The sequence below is a fragment of the Trichomycterus rosablanca genome, chromosome 21 (genome assembly GCF_030014385.1).
Source record: "Trichomycterus rosablanca isolate fTriRos1 chromosome 21, fTriRos1.hap1, whole genome shotgun sequence".
Taxonomy (NCBI): Eukaryota; Metazoa; Chordata; class Actinopteri; order Siluriformes; family Trichomycteridae; genus Trichomycterus; species Trichomycterus rosablanca.
This window is the reverse complement of record NC_086008.1, coordinates 18030086-18042375: the sequence shown is the minus strand read 5'-3', so window position 1 is coordinate 18042375 and position 12290 is coordinate 18030086.

The following is a 12290-nucleotide window of genomic DNA, read 5'->3' as shown; positions in this document are numbered from 1 at the left end:
TTTTGACATTTACAGGGAGATTTTCAGGTGTGGCGAACATATTTGAATGCAAAGTCCCCACCGTGATTGCAGGAGGGCATACACACATCAAAGTGTTGATACGAGATGCGGGCAGAGATTAAACCTCTTAGCCACGGTGACTGTGAAATGTCATTCATGTGACCGTGTGTCTAAAGTCTGGGTTATCTTAGCATCTCTTGGAGCATCTTCTCTCGATGTCAGCTGCAGGTCATTGCTGAAAGGTCTGCTTCTGAATGTCAGTGCAGTTTGAGAAACGCTACCAAAAATACATTTTTACAAAGCAGAATTCTCTGATCTTTGTTATAATTTTGTGTTTCATTATGAATTAGATTAACTCAATAATAACTGTATAATAAGACACATTTTCAACCCCAAATCAGAAGAGGTTGGCACTTTTATTTGATTGCAGACAGGATGAACCTGAGATATTTCATGTTTTATCTGCTCAACTTCATTTCATTTGTTAATAAACATCCATTCCTGCATTTCGAGCCTGCAACACATTCCAAAAAAAGTTGGGACGGGGGCAATTTAGGGCTAGTAATGAGGTGGAAAAACTAAATAATGATATGATTCCAAACAGGTGATTGTAATCATGGTTTGGCATCCAGGAAAGGCTGAGTCTTTGATGAGCAAAGATGATCAGAGGATTTGCATATTTCTCCCTCTACAGTGCATAATATCATTGAATTCAAGGAATCAAGAGGAATTTCAGCACGTACAGGCCAAGGGAGCAAGCTTAACCTGAACGCCTGTGATCTTCCATCCCTCAGACGGCACTGCATCAAGAACCGTCACTCAACAATAGCTGATATAACTACATGGGTGATGGATTACTCTGGTAAACCTTTGTCAAGCACTACGATACAAAGTTACATGCACAAATACCACTTAAAACTTTACTGTGCAAAAAAAATGAAGCCTTATGTTAACCATGTCCAGAAGCGGCGTCGACTTCTCTGGGCACCGAGGCATCTAGGATGGACCATCACACAGTGGAAACGTGTATGTGGTCAGATGAATCAGCATTCCAGGTCTTTTTTGGGGAAAAATGGACACCGTGTGCTCCGGACCAAAGACGACAAGGATCATCCAGACTGTCATCAGGAACAAGTCCAAAAGCCAGGGTCTGTCATGGTATGGGGCTGTGTCAGTGCCCTTGGTAAAGGTCATTTACACTTCTGTGATGCAGCATTAATGCAGAAAAGTACATCGAGATCTTAGAGCAACATATGCTGCCTTCAAGACGTCGTCTTTTCCAGGGACGTCCAGCATCTTTCAACAAGACGACGCAAAACCACATGCTGCACACATTACAAAGGCACGGCTGAGGAAGAAGAGGGTACGGGTAGTGGACCGGCCCGCCTGCAGTCCTGATCTGTCCCCAATAGAGAACGTGTGGAGAATTTTGAAGCAAAAAGGGAATGGCAACATTACAAAGTGGTAAATGCTTTACTGTCCCAACTTCTTTTGGAATGTGTTGCAGACCTGAAATGCAGGAATGGATGTTTATTAATACATTTATTAATAAATTAAGTTCATCCTGTCTGCAATCAGATAAAAGTCAAAGTAAATGTAAGAAATTCTGTGTATTTTTTTATTATTATTTGCATTTTCCATGCTGTCCCAACTTTTTCTGATTTGGGGTTGTAGGTTCCAAGATGGATATAAGAAAATAAGTTAAAGAGGATTCACTAAAGGTCTTTTGACCTCTACTGTTTCACTCAACTGCATGCTTATTTTGTTTGTCAATGCAGACCAGCAATACATACTAAACACTAATCCCAGTGTAGCTCACTTACCCCGAAAAGCAGCCTCACTTATATCTGAACCTTCAAAACCTCCTGAGAAAGCCATTCAGTTTCAATTTAATGTTGAGTTTATTTGTGCAACCGTCTTTGCTTTGGCTCAAAGCGACCACCAAATGACTCCATTCATCCATCAACCTATTCTCAACAGCTACTAGCAATCTAAATTCTAAGAGAAGCATTCTTTGTGGATAATGACAGCTATTGATTCATCTAACTGCATGATGAGGTCCTGATGCGGCCCGTTCGTCATAAGAACAGGCCTGCGCTAGGCTTCTGAACGTAGCAGGTTCGTTTGAATAGCGTGGTGGCATAACATCTAGTTTAGCATGCTGTTCAACGAGGTGTTCCTTTGTCCTTCAGTAGCACCTTCGTAGCATAATGCTGCCACCACCATGTGGTCCTGGGAACATTCAAATTAAATATTGAATATTATATACTGTAGCCTTCGACCTGACTGTTCTGCCTCAATTAGAGGGTGTAGATCCACACACAGTTCCATGGACTTCCATGTCTTGGTCTTTGATGAACTAAACAGTATAAATTGTGAACCCTGTAGATCCAGATGTGTGTCATTTTAAACTATGTCAGGTCAATTCAAAAAGCAACAAATAGATTACAATGAAATTTTAGACACATCTCAAATAAAAATAAAGCAAACAGGGAAGGGATTTGCATATTTCTTGCTCTACAGTGCATAACATCATTAAACGATTCAAGAATTCGGGAGGAATTTCGGGCCAAGGGCGCAAACTTAACCTGAACGCCTGTGATGTTCCATCCCTCAGACGGCACTGCATCAAGAACCGCCACTCAACAATAGCTGGTATAACCACATGGGCACTACAATATGGAGTCACATGCACAAATGCCACTTAAAACTTTACTGTGCAAAAAAGAAAACGGCGTCGACTTCTCTGGGCTCGGAAGCATCTAGGATGGACCATCACACCGTGGAAATGTGTATCCAGGTCATTTTTTGAAAAAAATGGACACCGTGTGCTCCGGACCAAAGACGAAAAGGACCATCCAGACCGTTATCAGCAACAAGTCCAAAAGCCAGGGTGTGTCATGGTATGAGGTTGTGTCAGTGCCCTTGGTAAAGGTCATTTACACTTCTGTGATGGCAGCATTAATGCAGGAAAGTACATCGAGATCTTAGAGCATCATATGCTGCCTTCAAGACGACATCTTTTCCAGGGACGTCCATGTATTTTTTGACTTCCTGTGTTTTCACTATTAACTTCAGAAGCAGCAAATAGAATACATTTACATTCATGACATTTAACAATCATCCAAACCATCTCACAGTTATGACTGTATACCACATAAGCAATTGAGGGTTAAAGGCTTTGCTTAAGGGCACAACAGTGGCAGACATCCCAAGTCTCCCGGAAGTTCCTGGAGTCTCCCGCATATACACAGCGGCTCCCTGATGCCCGCAAGTCAGATAAAATCTCCCGGAATCTAGAACGAGCGGCCAAGAGCGACACACACACACACACGCGCACGCAGGCGACACAGACTTTATTCCCCGATCGCTTATTAAATCCGTTATCTTATATACAATCTAGCGCACTGTGTAGGGAACATAAATCAATTGTCTAATATACTGTCTAGGAACATAAATCCGTGATCTGATATACAATCTAGTGCACTATGTAGGGAACATAATTAATTATGTAATACACTATCTAGTGCACTATGTAAGGAACACAAATCATCATCTAGTTATACTTTCTAGTGCACTATGTAGTGAACATGAATGCGTTATCTAATACACTATCTAGTGCACTATGTAGGGAACATAAATCCGTTATCTGATATACAATTTAGTGCACTATGTAGGGAACATAAATCTATTGTCTAATATACAATCTAGGGCTCTATGTAGGGAACATAAATCAATTGTCTAATATACTTTCCAGTGCACTATGTAGTGACATGAATGCATTAACTAATACACTATCTAGTGCACTATGTAGGGAACATAAATTCGTGATCTGATATACAATCTGGTGCACTATGTAGGGAACATAAATCAATTGTCTAATATACAATCTAGTGCACTATGTAAGGAACACAAATCATCTACTTATACTTCCTAGTGCACTAAGTAGTGAACATGAATGCATTATTTAATACACTATCTAGTGCACTATGTAGGGAACATAAATCCGTGATCTGATATACAATTTAGTGCACTACGTAGGGAACCTAAATCCGTTAAATAATACCTAAAGCATTATGTAAAATAATATATATTATTATTTATATTATTAATAATTTTTGGGGGGGTTTTTTGAGGGGGGGGATTTCGGTGTCCGGGTCTGGGGGTACCTCCCTGAAATGTCTGCAGTGGCAACTTGGCAGTAGTGGGTATTGAAGCTGCAACCTTCCAATTGCTAGACCTGCTGACCTTAACTGCTGAACTAACCCCATCATACTGCAATGTGACATTCATAAAGCAGCTAGATCTGGTCTACACTTCTGTTTACAATGCTAAATAAGGTTACATTTACTTATACATGGTTCGGTTATAAAGAAGTGACCACCAAAGTGACCACCAATAATATCGCCGTTATTATACTAAATTACACTTCATCAGGTGAGTGATGGTGAACTCCACAGTAATGCTTTGAAAAAAGGAAAACATAGAGGCACTGTTTTATCTTGGTCAGGGTCACGGCAGGTCCGGTTCCACTAGGTAATACTGGGCAAAATGAGGAACACCCTGGACAGGGTGGCAATCCATCACATACTGTAGGTATTTGACATAATGACATGATTTGGATCCCATTGTCCCACTGGAGAGAATAATCACTTGATGCAAATCAATTAAACTGTTATTTTGACTCATCACCTGATCAGTGTGATTAGGAATTCTGATAGGAGTGGTTTCTTCTAAAAATAGTGTAGCTAGAATCATCAAAGTAGTCAAATGAGCAGGATAATGGCTGGATACCTGCTGAGATAACAGCCTCATTAATCTTTCATGATGCAGTTTTAAATAGGCTAAAATTGGCCCTTGAGAGGAGGAAAGATACAAAGGGGTGTTGTAATCATCAGCAAAATAAACGATTACTGTCAGTTATCTGTCAGTTATCTGTCAGTTCTTTCCTGTCAACATTTAAGCTAAATGTTTAGCACTTTAGAACTTGGCTCTGTGACATTTTCACAGTTCAGCGTGAGTTTTGGCTCTGCTTAAGCTTCTGCCATTACAAGATTAGTTTTTTTTTTCTACTCTTGCTATACCAGGTTTGTCCTGGACTGTTCCATTACCTACTGGGAGATTATACTATCCGAGATACGGACCACGATTTATCAGGTGTGTAGATATTCTGCGACACCCTGCTGAAAGTCAAAGTCACCCTAAGCGCCCTGCATCCGGGTCTTATCTTTAGGGCATTTGCATGTCGCTCTTAAATCGTTATCATTTATTGCCGGCACATTTCTGCTTGTTTATTGTTCCTTTTTATGTTGAGCTACACAAATAGCCTTTTTTCTTTCTGCACCAATCAATTTAGTGTTCTCTTAAGCTATTAAGGCAGTAATTGAGAATGGTTGTAAGACTGAAATGATTGTGAAACAGTGCCGTTAAACGATTTGCAAAGTGGGTAGGAGTTTGCCAAGGCTGACAAAGGCTTTTAAAACTTGCTTACATACAGTACTTGCTTTTCTCCTCCCTTAAACTGACAGTTACTAGCAGGAGTTTATTTTAGTCTTAAGTGCAATATTGAATTAAAGTCAGAGACATTTACATGTAATTACTTTAACATTATAATTAAAATTAATACATTCATATACACCGATCAGCCATAACATTAAAACCTATTTTATCAGCTCCACTTACCATATAGAAGCACTTTGTAGTTCTACAATTACTGACTGTAGCCCATCTGTTTCTCTACATACTGTTTTAGCCTGCTTTCACCCCGTTCTTCAATGGTCAGGACTCTCCCAGAACCACCACATAGCAGGTATTAATTAGGTGGTGATTGATTCTCAGCACCGCACTGACACCGACATGGTGGTGGTGTGTTAGTGTGTGTTGTGCTGGTATGAGTGGATCAGCTTTTAAATACCGTGTCCACTCACTGTCCACTCCTGCCTAGTTGGTCCACCCTGTAGATGTGAAGTCAGAGACGAGCGCTCATCTGTTGCTGCTGTTTGAGTCGGCCGTCTTCTAGACCTTCATCAGTGGTCAGTGTGGTGTTTAAGAACTCCATCAGCGCTGCTGTGTCTCATCCACTCATACCAGAACAACACACACTGACACACCATCACCATGTCAGTGTCACTGCAGTGCTGAGAATGACCCACCACCCAAATACTGTAATACCTGCTCTGTGGTGGTCCTGTGGGGGTCCTGATCATTGAAGGACAGAATGATAGGGGGCTAACAAAGTATGCAGAGAAACAGATGGACTACAGTCAGTAATTGTGGAACTACAAAGTGCTTCTGTATGGTAGGTAAGTAAGTACATTTTATTTATAAAGCACTTACGTTGACCAAAGTGCTGTACATCGAACAAGCATACATAAGACATTATGTTAAAAAAGTGAAACCAAATAAAAAAACAGAGTAAGAGAGAAAAAAACAGATAAAAATAGACTAAACAATTATAATTACCATGCCAGCTTATAAAGGTTAAAAGTTATAAAGTGGAGCTGATAACATGGACAGTTAGTGTAGAAACAAGGAGGTGGTTTTAATGTTATGGCTGATCGGTGTATATATACAGGTGTTCAGTACAATGAAATTCTTTCTTTGCATATCCCAGCTTGTGTGGCTGCATGGCGGCCCAAAGCCCTACCCACTAGGCTACCACTGGTAACATGCATTCATGTATTAAATGTAAGAATACCTATTTATCGTGGATTTAAGTCCTGTTAAAGCTCTTTGCAGAACATTTTTCATTACTTAAGATTTTACTGCTCGCTCAATATCACCAGTTTAATCCAACAGGATGAAACCTGTCCCATGGCTTTTGGGTTAATGAAGCACAAGTGGCAAATTCAGATAAATGAACTATTTCTGCTGGATTGCAGCACTCATTTCTCAAGACTTTGCTAATTAAAGCACAAAAGTGCATCCTTGTCTGCCAGGCAGTAACTTCAATCAGTATAAGGTTGCAATCCACACTTGAATGAGAAATGTGAGGGAGATGCAGGTAAATAAAGGTAAGTGCATACCGGATTAAGCCTGATTTGGAATTTAATAATGAATTTTCAGCAAGGTTTGGGAGATGTAATAATGTCCATGGGCTATTTTTTGTGTCAAATAAATGGTCTGTGGATAGAAATAAAAACACTTCGATGTGTAATATTTATTAGGATATACACCGATAAGGCATAACATTATGACCACCTCCTTGTTTCTATATTCACTGTCTATTTTATCAGCTCCACTTACCATATAGAAGCACTTTGTAGTTCTACAATTACTGACTGTAGACCATCTGTTTCTCTGCATGCTTTGTTAGCCCCCTTTCATGCTGTTCTTTAATGGTCAGGACCCTCCCAGGACCACCACAGAGCAGGTATTATTTAGGTGGTGGATCATTCTCAGCACTGCAGTGACATAAATGTTCATATATCCTATTCTTACTAAGGGTAAAGGTTTATTATTTTCTTAGAGCGTCGATTTTGCTTTACATTGCTGGTCTTGAATTGTTAAATATATTCTTCACTGGCACATATTTTACTAATAAAATATCTTTTTTAAAATAGAGGTAGATGTAACTTGGGAGCTTTGTGATACACAGATATTTGAAAAACGGGCAAAATGAGATTAACTGAAGCCTTTTCAATCTTCAAGAAACAGACAAATTGGATTGGACTGGAGTTTGATCCCAGGACTTGCTGACATGGCACTCCCTCACACGCTGCTGCTGAAGGTGGCAATATGCCTTACTCCGGATAATAGAACCAACGTACCTGCTGCATTTTAAAGAGGCTCGACACTTGAGTTTCATTTGAGTAAAGACAATCCGTCTAGAACATCAAATGGCTATTCGAGCATTCATATGATTACTCACGAAGCTTAAATGGCTTGAAAACAATCTAAAATTAGGAAGGAATATTACTGAACATGAATGCTGAGCCATTTCTCATGGTGAGGTACAAGTTCTATTGACACACACTGTTACTGTTTTACACTTATACTGTATGTGCTCATGTTGCTGGTACTATATCAAAAATGACTTTTAATCAAGACAAACGGTGGCACAGTGGCTCAGCATGAAAAGACATATTTAGTGTGGAGAAACCTTGGTTGCCCTGACCTCAAGGCCACTTCAGGCCTGCTGTCCACAGCCCCAGATTGGCAGCTGAGAGTGGACCTGGGAAAACAACTAAAGTTCCCCGAACACCTCGCCCAGACAAGACAGCGGCCAGACTTGATCATCTACTCAGATGCTACCAAGCAGGTGGTCATGTGGGAGCTGACTGTGCCATGGGAAGAGCACGTGGAGGAGGCACACGAGAGGAAGCAAGCGAAATACCAAGACGTGGTGGAGGAGTGCAGGAGCAGGGGCTGGCAGGCTCACTGCGAACCTATCGAGGTGGGCTGCCGGGGGTTTGCTGGGCGTTCAAACTGCAAAGCTCTGGCAGGGCTAGGAGTGGTTGGAGCTGCTAAGAGGGGAGCCATACGTTCTATAACGGAAGCCGCAGAGAGAGCCACACGATGGCTTTGACTAAAGAGGGCGAGCCCGTGGATTGGTGCTGCTGGGATGCAATCTGGGTCTTGATCAACCCCGGATGGGTCACCTGAGTGAGGGGGTCTGATGTTGAAAGACCCGAAACCCCCGATGACCCCAGGAACATCACTGATGATGCATCCTGGCGCATCCTAGAGATTCAATGTTTAAATGAAGCTCAAATATCCATATGTTTAAATACTGTATGTCTAGTTTAGAGTGGGTAAAAGAGGTGGGTCTTTACTCATCTTTTGAAGACAACGAGATTATTATGTTCAGAGATGTTCAGACAGACAAGGGAAGCTCGTTCCACCTCTAGAGTAAGCAAGCTGGGAGAGCTTGAGAATGATACGAGGTGCAAGTACAGAGAAGAGCCTTGATGCTTGTCTTCCTTGAGTTCTGGGTAGAGGATCAAGTCAAGCAAGACTAGTGGCTCGGAGTGGAGTTTGATTAGATCTCAAAGATAGCTTGGGGCTGGTCCATTTTTGCCTTTGTAGACAAGCATCAGTGTTAAAAACAGGAAGCCAGTGAAGAGAGTGCAGCAGTGGGGTGATGTGGCAGTGTTTAGGTTGGTTAAAGACCAGGTGAGCAGCTGCATTTTGAATGAGTTGCAAGGGTTTAATAGTGGACATGGGAGCTCCTGCTAGGAGGGAGATGCAGTAGTCAAGCCATGAGATGACAAGTTACTGGACAAGAATCTGAGTGGCTTTCATAGAGAGAAATGACAGAATGTTTTTGATGTTGTATAGAAGGAACAGGTACGATCTCGTCATGTTGGCTACATGAAAAGAGAAGGTCAGCTGGTTATCCAGGACAACACCAAGGCTTCTTACATTATCAGATGGTCTGATCTGGGAGTCATCAAGAGAGATCCCGATCGCGTATTAAATCCGTGATCTGATATACAATCTAGTGCACTGTGTAGGGAACATAAACCAATTGTCTAATTCACTATCTAGTGCACTACGTAGGGAACATAAATTCATATCTAAAATACTATCTAGTGCACTATGTAGGGAACACAAATCCGTGATCTGACATACAATCTAGTGCACTGTGTGGGGAACCTAAATCCGCTAACTAATACGCTACCTAAAGCATTATGTAAGAAACATAAGTCTATTATCTAGTACACTATCTAGTGCACTAAGTAAGGAACATAAATTCTTTTCTATTATACAATCTAGTGCACTATGTAGGGAACATAAATCTATTATCTTTCACACTATCTAGTGCACTATGTAGGGAACATAAATCTATTATCTTTCACACTAGATAGTGCACTATGTAGGGAACATAAATCTATTATCTTTCACACTATCTAGTGCACTATGTAGGGAACATAAATCTATTATCTTTCACACTATCTAGTGCACTATGTAGGGAACATAAATCCATTATCTGATATACAATTTACTGCACTATGTAGGGAACCTAAATCCGTTAACTAATACGCTACCCTAAAACATTATGTAAGAAACATAAGTCTATTATCTAGTACACTAGCTAGTGCACTAAGTAAGGAACATAAATCTATTATCTTTCACACTATCTAGTGCACTATGTAGGGAACCTAAATCCGTTAACTAATACGCCACCTGAAGCATTATGTAAGAAACATAAGTCTATTATCTAGTACACTATCTAGTGCACTAAGTAAGGAACATAAATTCTTTTCTAATATACAATCTAGTGCACTATGTAGGGAACATAAATCTATTATCTTTCACACTATCTAGTGAACTATGTAGGGAACATTAATGTGTTTGTGACGCGAACAGTTAGCTTAGTAGCTCAGTTAGCAGCTCCTAAAAGTTCTGTTATCACCCATAATCCTTTGGTGTGTGCAAGAGGTTTTTAAGCTTTTTAAAAAAAAATTGAGGGGCTTGGGGGGGTCGGGGTCGAGGTCCGGGTCCCGGGGTACCTCCCTGAACTGAGTTTTTGCAACTTGGGATGTCTGCTTTATTATAAATTGCTACTACTTTATTTTCTGTCTGACTAAACAGCGTAAAGATTCATATGCACAATTTTGAAGGGGAAGACGTTCAAATCATGCAAGGAGTTTGTGGAGTTATTACTAGTGCTTAAAGAAGCATTAGGGTCAATATCCATAAATAGTTTCCACAGTGAGAATATAAAATTGGCTTGTCATAACAACTTAAAGACTAATTCATGCCCATGCCAGAAGCTGTCAACAGCCCAACATTAAGAGCTGTGTTTCTCCCTTTAGGGCCGTGTACACGAGATAACGCCGATGCATTTTCATCCAGCCACCCACTATTGCAGAGAAGATAAACAGCCTACTGATAAAATTCGACCACAGGGGTGAACCATGACAGGATTGCTAGACACGTGGTGAACTACCACTCCAGTAAAGAGCAGAATTTCCAATTTTATTCAAGTGTTTCTCAGTCACCAGCATTGTAGAGGAGTCATTTGAAAAGGAAATGGGTGTTTACACTTGAACGCCGAGGTACATGAGCATGGAACCTTGTCAATGCTTCCGTAATGAAAGGTTCAGAACCAACACAGACTTTTGAAGATGCTATATAAGGATGAGCCCTTTTAAACATAGCTAAACAGCTCTTTAAATACTAGCTTGTAGTCTTTGTTGAATGATTTGAAATAAAATGAATGATTTCTGTATTAAATAGTAATAAAATTAACATACACCGATCAGCCATAACATTAAAACCACCTCCTTGTTTTTACACTCACTGTCCATTTTATCAGCTCCACTTACTATATACAAGCACTTTGTAGTTCTACAATTACTGACTGTAGTCCATCTGTTTCTCTACATACTTTTTTTTAACCTGCATTCACCCTGTCCTTTAATGGTCAGGACCTCCACAGGACCACTACAGAGCAGGTATCATTCAGGTGGTGGATCATTCTCAGCACTGCAGTGAGACTGGCCATGGTGGTGTGTTAGTGTGTGTTGTGCTGGTATGAGCGGATCAGACACAGCAGCGCTGCTGGAGTTTTTAAATACCGTGTCCACTCACTGTCCACTCCTACCTAGTCGGTCCACCTTGTAGATGTGAAGTCAGAGACGATCGCTCATCTATTGCTGCTGATTTAGTCAGTCATCTTCTAGACCTTCATCAGTGGTCACAGGATGCTGCACACGGGATATTTTTGGTTGGTGGACTATTCTCAGTCCAGCAGTGACACCGAGGTGTTAAAAAACTCCAGCAGCACTGCTGTGTCTTATCCACTCGTACCAGCACAACACACACTAACACACCACCACCATGTCAGTGCAGTGCTGAGAATGATCCACCACCTAAATAATACCTGCTCTGTGGTGGTCCTGTGGGGGTCCTGGGTATTGAAGAACAGGGTGAAAGCAGGCTAAAAAAGTATGTGGAACATCAGATGGACTACAGTCAGTAATTGTAGAACTACAAAGTGCTTCTATATGGTAAGTGGAGCTGATAAGATGGACAGTGAGTGTAGAAACAAGGAGGTGGTTTTAATGTTATGCTTGATCGGTGTATATACATAAGGTAAAAGGTAAAGGTGAGAGCAATACACAGTGCCTGGGGAAAAACACAGGGGTATGGAAAAATCCTGCCAGACTCAACCAAAGGCACGGATTGGACTCCAGTCACTGGAGATGTGCAAACTAATTAATCTTTAATAATGGATTTAATTAGTTCATGGGGTACAGAGCCAATCCCAGTCACAATAGGTGCAAAGCACAAATACACAATGCATTGCAAGGCCTTACTTAGCTTAGCTAGGAGCAATATAA